The 9,798-nt window shown below is 41.0% G+C and overlaps 1 long non-coding RNA gene across 1 annotated transcript; it reads left to right on the top strand.

The window, feature by feature from the left end:
* The first annotated feature begins 4,686 nt into the window (after positions 1-4,686).
* On the top strand, positions 4,687-8,733 carry LOC109878247 (uncharacterized). Its single transcript, XR_004206541.1, has 4 exons — positions 4,687-4,935; positions 5,313-5,360; positions 5,569-5,668; positions 5,934-8,733. It is a non-coding gene; the product is annotated as an uncharacterized LOC109878247 (long non-coding RNA).
* Positions 8,734-9,798: the final 1,065 nt, after the last annotated feature.

Raw genomic sequence — 9,798 nt, 5'->3', positions numbered from 1 at the left:
TCTAAACATTGATTGGTTTGCTTTGTAGGTCAGAGTTCATTCAATCATTTATTTATTTAAATTAGGCCCTGTTTCCCAGACACCAAGTCCAGGACTAAAAAGTTATTTCAATTTAAAATCTGTAAATGAGAATGCTTTTTAGTCCTGGACTAGGCTTAATCCACATCTTCAATGTTGATCTATTAGGTTTCCTCTAGCTGTCAATAGCATTTCTGGAAATGTATGGGGATGATTTATGCCATAAAATGTAAATAAAATCTCTGTTTGTTGCCTACAGGTTTTTTGTGACATTCTTATGACATTGTAGCATGTCTGTTAAGGCATAGGACATGTCATGTTGACATGGTATCATACCAGACAGATGATGAGATAGAGAGAGAGTCTGGCTTGGTTTCAACGGGAGGTGATGTAACACTATGCCCTTTGTCTGAAAAGGAAATGTACAGAATGTAGAAAATAGTACAAATAAAGAAAACTCAGGAATGAGTAGGTGTGTCCAAACCTTTGACTGGTACTGTATATATATATATATAGGAGAGACAGAGAGAAAGAGAGATACAGAGAGAGACAGACAGACAGACAGACATACAGTGGGGCAAAAAAGTACTTAGTCAGCCACCAATTATGCAAGTTCTCCCACTTAAAAAGATGAGTAATTTTCATCATAGTTATACTTCAACTATGACAGACAAAATGAGAAAAAAAATCCTGAAAATCACATTGTAGTGATTTTTTATGAATTTATATGCAAATTATGGTGGAAAATAAGTATTTGGTCAATAACAAAAGTTTCTCAATACTTTGTTATATACCCTTTGTTTGGCAATGACAGAGGTCAAACGTTTTCTGTAAGTCTTCACAAGGTTTTCACACACTGTTGCTGGAATTTTGGCCCATTCCTCCATGCAGATCTCCTCTAGAGCAGTGATGTTTTGGGGCTGTTGCTGGGCAACACGGACTTTCAACTCCCTCCAAAGATTTTCTATGGGGTTGAGATCTGAAGACTGGCTAGGCCACTCTTGAAATGCTTCTTACGAAGCCACTCCTTCATTTCCGGGCGGTGTGTTTGGGATCATTGTCATGCTGAAAGACCCAGCCACGTTTCATCTTCAATGCCCTTGCTGATGGTAGGCTTTGTTACTTTGGTCCCAGCTCTCTGGAGGTCATTCACTAGGTCCCCCCGTGTGGTTCTGGGATTTTTGCTCACCGTTCTTGTGATCATTTTGACCCCACGGGGTGATATCTTGCGTGGAGCCCCAGATCGAGGGAGATTATCAGTGGTCTTGTATGTCTTCCATTTCCTAATAATTGCTCCCACAGTTGATTTCTTCAAACCAAGCTGCTTACCTATTGCAGATTCAGTCTTCCCAGCCTGGTGCAGGTCTACAATTTTGTTTCTGGTGTCCTTTGACAGCTCTTTGGTCTTTGCCATAGTGGAGTTTGGAGTATGACTGTTTGAGGTTGTGGACAGGTGTCTTTTATACTGATAACAAGTTCAAACAGGTGCCATTAATACAGGTAATGAGTGGAGGACAGAGGAGCCTCTTAAAGAAGAAGTTACAGGTCTGTGAGAGCCAGAAATCTTGCTTGTTTGTAGGTGACCAAATACTTATTTTCCACCATAATTTGAAACTAAATTCATTAAAAATCCTACAATGTGATTTTCTGGATTTTCTTTCCTCATTTTGTCTGTCATAGTTGAAGTGTACCTATGATGGAAATTACAGGCCTCTCTCATATTTTTAAGTGGGAGAACAATTTGTGGCTGACTAAATACTTTTTTGCCACACTGTAGATAGATACACAGAGAGAGATAGAGAGAGAGAGAAAAGAGAGAGGGAGTCTGGCTAGATTTCAACGGGAGGTGATGTAACACTATGCCCTTTGTCTGAAAAGGAAATGTACAGAATGTAGTTTGGCAGTACAACCCTACAGTTGATACAATGGAGCGCATACAGGTAACTGCCAAAATAAAGGAAACACCAACATAAAGTGTCTTAATACGAGCCAGAACAGCTTCAATGTGCCTTGGCATAGATTCTACAAGTCTCTGGAACTCTATATTGGAGGGATGTGACACCATTCTTTCACAATAAATTCCAGAATTTGGTGTTTTTTTGACGGTGGTGGAAAATGCTGTCTCATGCCCTGCCCAGCATTTTTTATACATGACCCTAAGCATGATGGGATGTTAATTCCTTAATCAACTCAGAAACCACACCTGTGTGGAAGCACCTGCTTTCAACATATACTGAACAAAAATATAAAAGCAACATGCAAACATTTCAATGAGTTTACTGAGTTACAGTTCATATAACTGTATTTCACATGGCTGGGAAGGGGCTCAGCCATGGCTGGGCCTGGGAAGGCATAGCCCCACCCACTGGGGAGCCAGGCCCAGCCAATCAGAATGAGTGTTTCCCCACAAAAGTGCTTTATTACCGACAGACTCCTAAGTTTCATCATCTGTCCGGGTGGCTGGTCTCAGACGATCCCGCTGGTGAAGACGCTGGATGTGTAGGTTAGGCTGGCGTGGACATCCCTGCAGTCAGTATGCAAATTTCACACTCCCTCAAAGCTTGAAACATCTGTGGCATTGTGTTTTGTGCATATTTTAGTGACCTTTTATTATCCCCAGCACAAGGTGCACCTGTGTAATTATAATGCTGTTTAATCAGCTTCTTGATATGCCACACCTGTCAGGTAGATAGATTATCTTGGCAAAGGAGAAACACTCCCTGACACTCCGTGTCTTTTTTGCCAAATGACAGCAGTGACAAGGATGTTACCCCAAAAAGACCGGTACCCAGGCTACCATCTAGGACCACTATGGAAATAAGTGTTTTCATTGGGCCTATATAATGCTTTCACATGTTATCCTTCAGTAAACAAATGCACATCTTGTTGGATGCATTATTTTTTAACCCAAATAAAATTCAATTCAATTCAATTGAAAGTAGTGCTGGAGATCCTGGAGAAAAGGAACTAATCTGGTGTGAAGAGAAATAATGCTGTTATGATTCCATTAGTAACATTGTCCAGCTATATTTATTATATATACACTGAGTATAAAAAACATTAAGAACACCTGCTCTTTCCACGACAGACTGACCAGGTGAATCCAGGTGAAAGCTACGATCCCTTATTGATGTCACTTGTTAAATCCACTTCAACCAGTGTAGATGAAGGGGAGGAGACAGGTTAAATAAGGATTTTTAAGCCTTGAGACAATTGAGACATTAAGTGTGTGTGTGTGTGTGTGTGTGTGCCATTCAGAGGGTGAATGGAAGAAAAGTGCCTTTGAACAGGATATGGTACTAGGTGCCACACACATTGGTTTGTGTCAAGAACTGCAACACTGCTGGGGGTTTTCACACTCAACAGTTTCCTGTGTGTATCAGGAATGGTCCACCACCAGAAGGACATCTAGTCAACTTGACACAACTGTGGGAGGCATTTGAAGCATCCCCGTGGAACACTTTTGACACCTTGTGGAGTCAGTCCATGCCCTGACGAACTGAGGCTGTGATGAAGGCCCAACTCAACATTAGGAAGGTGTTCCTATTGTTTGCTATACTCAGTGTATGAGAAAAGATGTAGATCTCCTACAGTACAAAACTAAATCCGTGTCTGTGGTGAAGTCATGCTGTTGACTTGCGCTACAGCATGACAGCAGCTGGGAACATGGCTACTTAGCATTCAGTCACATGTTGTTTGTTACTTGGCATTTATGCTATTAAATGTGGCAACACATTGAAAATAACCGACGGATTACGCATATTATATTTAAGCAATAAGGCCATAAGGGGGTGTGGTATATCGCCAATACCATGGCTGTACCATGGCTGTACCATGGCTGTACCATGGCTGTACCATGGCTTTACCATGGCTGTACCATGGCTTTACCATGGCTGTACCATGGCTTTACCATGGCTGAAGACTGTTCTTAGGTACGACGCATCGCGAAGCGCTAAAACACAGCCCAAAGCTGTGGCATATTGGCCATATATTCTAAAACCCCTGAGGTGCCTTATTGCTATTATAAACTGGTTACCAACTAAATTAGAGCAGTAAAAATGCATGTTTTGTCATACCATGGTATACGGTCTGATAGACCACGGCTTTTCAGCCGATCAGCAATCAGGGCTTGAACCACCCAGTTTATAATTACACAATAAGGCCAGGGGAGGTGTGGTATATGGCCAATATACCACGGCTAATGCCTGTTCTTATGCGCAATGTGGAGTGCCTGGATACAGCCCGTAGCCGTGGTATATTGGCCATATGTCACAAGCCCCCGAGGTGCCTTATTGATATTATAAAGTGGTTACCAATGTAATTAGAGCAGTAAAATTACATACTTTGTCATACCCCTGGTATACAGTCTGATTTACCACAGCCAATTAGCATTCAGGGCTCGAATTACCCAGTTTATAATTAGCTATAACCAAGGCCATTACAGTGACCAGTGTATTAATTTTAGGGAAAAGTGTGGTCCAAACTATACTTACTTTTAACTCGGCAACATTGTTACATTGTGTCAACAATTTGTTACTGTTACATTTCACTTCCGATCTGCTGTCAGACTAGGCCTATACGCATTCCACTAGCCAGTCGCTCCTTTCTTAATACTGACGCACACACAATCTAAACCAATCAAAGACTGCAATCACAATGCTCCCGGCCAATCAGAGGCGTTTTAATGGGAGAAGGCGGGAGAAAACTGCAAGGGGGTTCTTGATTAGGAACGCAGCGGACCCGTTGATGCTGTTGTTCTAGCTAAGGACACAATTTGATATTTATTTATCTTTCAGCCGGTGATCTATTCGGTGTAACGATGGGCTCTTTCGCGCTGCCGATGATCTGTTTCACCACGTTATGGGCGCTCGTTGGTATTGTAGCACCCTTTTTCGTGCCCAAAGGACCAAACCGAGGGTAGGTGTCCTACCTACCGTTATCCATACAAACGCATAACAGAAGCGAAAAATGGTGTATAATGGTAATCTGATTAATGGTAATCTGGTAAATATTTATATTCGCTTTTTTTAAGGCAAATATTTAGCATTGTAAGGATATGTTCCTATATCTCGGATTGTAATGAATGAACGGGATGGAAACAGTGGGCCCTGGACAGAAGCCTTATACGCATCGATCCTCTCTCTCTCTCATCCCTGCTGTTGGCCCGCTCGCAATGCAGTTGTCACAGTAGTAGCTACTGTATATCAAAGATGTCGTTCATATTAAGCAGGTTATAGTGTGTGTTTGCGATGATAGCTGATATGGTAATGTGTATTAACTCTTTCTGTTCACAGGGTTGTCATCACTAGTTTGATCTTGACAGCTGTTTGTTGTTGGTTATTGTGAGTATGGATGTCCTGTCAGGTTCTCTACTCTGTGTTATCTCTAAGTCTACTTACTGTATAAGTTAATGTCAGGTTCTCTAGTTGCTGTATAAGTTAATGCCAGGTTCTCTACTGTGTGTGTGTGTGTGTGTGTGTGTGTGTGTGTGTGTGTGTGTGTGTGTGTGTGTGTGTGTGTGTGTGTGTGTGTGTGTGTGTGTGTGTGCAGCTGGCTGATAGCCATCCTAGCCCAGGCCAACCCTCTGTTTGGACCTCAGCTGAAGAACGAGACTATCTGGTACCTCCGCTACTTCTGGGAGTAACACCAGGTCAGTCGTACTGTCTAATTATAACGCCTGACATAGCACTGTATAATAGCTTTCAATAATAAGCGTTAATGTGTCAGGGCCGCGAACCCTGACCCTCACAGCCTAGGATACCAGAGATGGCATGGGTTGGAATCTGACCTACTGTCATTCAGACTCGCAGTCTCTCCTACCTTTCCTGTCTTCTCTTCACTGGCCTAGCTCAATAAAACACATAAAACCCCCACAAAAATTATTGTAAAAAGAATCTCTCTCTTTCTCTCTTCAGGGTTGGGTTCTCTTTGATGCTCCGTTGACCACATATCTTCATTTCCTTCATCCATCCTGGACTGGATTCTTTTACAACTTGACTCCTGAAACCCGTCTATACCCTCCTCTTTACATCCCCGGCTACATTCCTCTATCCCTCCATCCCAATGTCTTTCTTACGTCACTGCAACGTTGTCAGAATGTTTTGCATCGCCATCTGAACCTGCAGCAGTCAAGTCAGATAGGAGAGAATCTGCACTGTCCAATTTACAGTAGCTATTACAGTGAAAGAATACCATGCTATTGTTTGAGGAGTTATGAACTTGAAAAGTTATGAAAAAAACAATTAGGCACATTTGGCCAGTCTTGATACAAAATGTTGAACAGAATGCAATGGTTCATTGGATCAGTCTAAAACTTTGCACATACACTGCTGCCATCTAGTGGCCAATATCTAAATTGTGCCTGGGCTGGAATGATACGTTTTGGCCTTTCTCTTGCATTTCAAAGATGATGGTAAAAAAAAAAATACAAAAAAAAACATTGTGTTTTTTCTTTGTATTATCTTTTACCAAATCTAATGTGTTATATTCTCCTACATTCATTTCACATTTCCACAAACTTCAAAGTGTTTCCTTTCAAATGGTATCAAGAATATGCATATCCTTGCGTCAGGTCCTGAGTTACAAGCAGTTTGATTTGGGTATGTTATTTTAGGTGAACATTTGGGGGAGAAAAGGGTCCGATCCTTAAGAGGTTTTAAACAATCATGTTCTAATGTTGGGATCAAATCTGTGACAACATAGATAAGCGATGTATAATACTCATTAGACAGAAAAGTATATGACACTATATATGTAAGGATTATATGAAACATATATCTAGGTCATCATGCTGCTCATGTTCCAACGTGTTGTAGAATGCATGCAGAATTCCATTTATTGGATAGCAGGTATGAAAGTCATATGACATATCAAATGATATAATATAATTGTATATGTTACATATAATCCTTCTATTTTTGAGCAAAACAATGTATTTGTTTTGATAATGCACTGGACGGCATAGCTCACACTGATAAACCCGATATTACCAGGTCGCATATAGATGTCATTTGCGTCTCTAGCTACAGTTAAAACGTGCAATCTTGGAGGTTTAGTTGACCTGTTATTGTTATTGTTTACAATTCCTCTACATGTTGTTGTTATTATTATTATTATCATCATAAGAAAGTCTTAATAGAAGTTGAGTATTTATTTTGACTGACGTCCTGGCTCTTACATAAGTTGACTGTTATGTTATGTGGAGTCAGTGTCTGTATTATGTTACCTTGATGATTATTGTTGAGTCATTCTGTGTGTAAATACTAGTACATTTCCAGGAGTGGTTGGCTGGCCGACGGCCATGAGAAACTACACTCGAGAGCCCCACTCCATTTTAAGCGTCTTTAAAATCTCAACCACTAGGACAACTCCTTACTCTAGCCTCTCTCCTTTCCCATCGTCGCTCTCCAGGATCGTTATGGTCCTCCTAGGGTTGCAAAATTCCAGTAACTTTCCCAAAATTCCCTGGTCAGAAATCCTGGTTGGAGGATACCCAGATTTCCTACACATTCCCTTCTAATTCCAAGAATATCCCTACCGGGATTTCTGGAAACCTGGGAATTTGGGGAAATTTCCTATAATTTTTCAACCCTAGGTCCTCCTAGTTACCATGGTGATCATGATCACAATATCAGCCAGTGTTTGTCGTCGACCACAATACAACTAGTCTTGCTGCAGGGACAGGGTTGGAGGACTCAATTCCAATTCAACAATTAACTCCCATCAATTCAGGAATTTCCCTATAAAATGAACTGAAAAATCATAATTATGAATTGAAACATTTCCATTCCTAAATAACTTTGAGTTGAACTTGAATTGACTCCAAACGCTGCAAGTGCTTGCTATCAGCCTCTGCCCCTTCTTGTGTAAACGATGTGTGATGCTTTCTGTAGGAAGGCACCCCAGCTCCAGCCAGCCACAACCTTCCCTGCCCTCCCTCCACCCCCACCCAGAGAGAAGCCATCTTAGCCTCAGTGCCAGTCTTGTTAGTGCCACCATGCCAACTCCTTGTCATTCGCTGTCATACTAAACATGTTTGGCTTGACAATCACACCAATGTAGTTGGCAAGATGGCACAAACACATCTGGGACCAGGCTAGGGCCTCCTATCTCTGAGACAGCTTGTTCCTCAGCTCAGCCAAAAAGTCAAGAAAGATACATCAATATACAGCTACTTTTGAGAAAGACCAAATGATGTTGTGTTTTCCTTTAAGCCTTGTTGATCGTTGTGGTGGCGGTTTACAGAGGGATCAAAAGTGATAGATCAAGTCCATGTCCCTAATGGCAACCTATTGCCTATAATATATAGCGCACTCCTTTTAATCAGGGCCCATTGGGCTCTGGTCAAAAGTAGTGCACTATGTAGGGAATAGGGAGTAATTTAGGACGCTCCCTGAATTAGACATGATTCAGCCCAGGGCTGACATGAATAGATCCGTTTACATGAGAGAAAGCTGTTCCATGTATTCCAGCTATGTAGATATGTGGAAGCCTCGGTCCATTATTATGAACACTAGACCTAGGTTGCAACGGGCACAACAGCTCGTTCATTGTGGTCACCATGGAAACATTGAGCGTATAGATGTGTGTGTTTTTGACACTGGAAAAAGACTTGTCTGACTCAGGCCTTGTGTAAGTGTGATCTAATGTGTAGGTGTATACAGTGACATTGTCCATGTGAATCCCTTAGTAAAAACCCTATTTCAATGTCTGGTACACTGTGTCATGTCTCCTTCTGAATCCTTCTCAGCCTGCACCTGACACTTGTCTCTATCGTACAGACACACACACACACCTGATATTATGAGCAATGTTCTTTACCATTCATTTAAACAGTTAGAACGAAGGTTTGTACAGTTAAAGTTGACATTTACACAGTTAGAATGGAGTTTAAAGGGACATTTACACAGTTAAAATGGACGTTGGTACAGTTAAAGTTTACATTTACACAGTTAGAATGGAGATTAAAGGGACGTTTAGACAGTTAAAATGGACGTTAAGGCTATAGCTAAAGGAAACCTCTAGCCTTACAGCTACAAAAGAGGGGGAAAAAACAATTGAGCCATTTGTGCAACCAGCAGATTAGGGATTACAGGGTTACATAACATTACAGACATCATTCATCATCTAGGATCAGACAGTTGTGATTACCCAACATTATGGGCCTGCTGCTGTGTGAAGGTGATGGAAAATCGTTGTATCCCAAATGGCACCCTACAGACAATGATGACTGAAGAAGATACAGGACGATATTTATTTATTTTATTTATTTATTTTACCTTTATTTAACCAGGTAGGCAAGTTGAGAACAAGTTCTCATTTACAATTGCGACCTGGCCAAGATAAAGCAAAGCAGTTCGACAGATAAAACGACACAGAGTTACACATGGAGTAAAAACAAACATACAGTCAATAATGCAGTATAAACAAGTCTATATACAATGTGAGCAAATGAGGTGAGAAGGGAGGTAAAGGCAAAAAAGGCCAAGATGGCAAAGTAAATACAATATAGCAAGTAAAATACTGGAATGGTAGTTTTGCAATGGAAGAATGTGCAAAGTAGAAATAAAAAAAATAATGGGGTGCAAAGGAGCAAAATAAATAAATTAATTAAAATTAAATACAGTTGGGAAAGAGGTAGTTGTTTGGGCTAAATTATAGGTGGGCTATGTACAGGTGCAGTAATCTGTGAGCTGCTCTGACAGTTGGTGCTTAAAGCTAGTGAGGGAGATAAGTGTTTCCAGTTTCAGAGATTTTTGTAGTTCGTTCCAGTCATTGGCA

This window comes from Oncorhynchus kisutch, unplaced genomic scaffold (assembly GCF_002021735.2).
Source record: "Oncorhynchus kisutch isolate 150728-3 unplaced genomic scaffold, Okis_V2 Okis01b-Okis20b_hom, whole genome shotgun sequence".
Lineage (NCBI taxonomy): Eukaryota > Metazoa > Chordata > Actinopteri > Salmoniformes > Salmonidae > Oncorhynchus > Oncorhynchus kisutch.
Note: the sequence above shows the minus strand (reverse complement) of the source record. Positions and strands in the feature narration are given on the sequence as shown.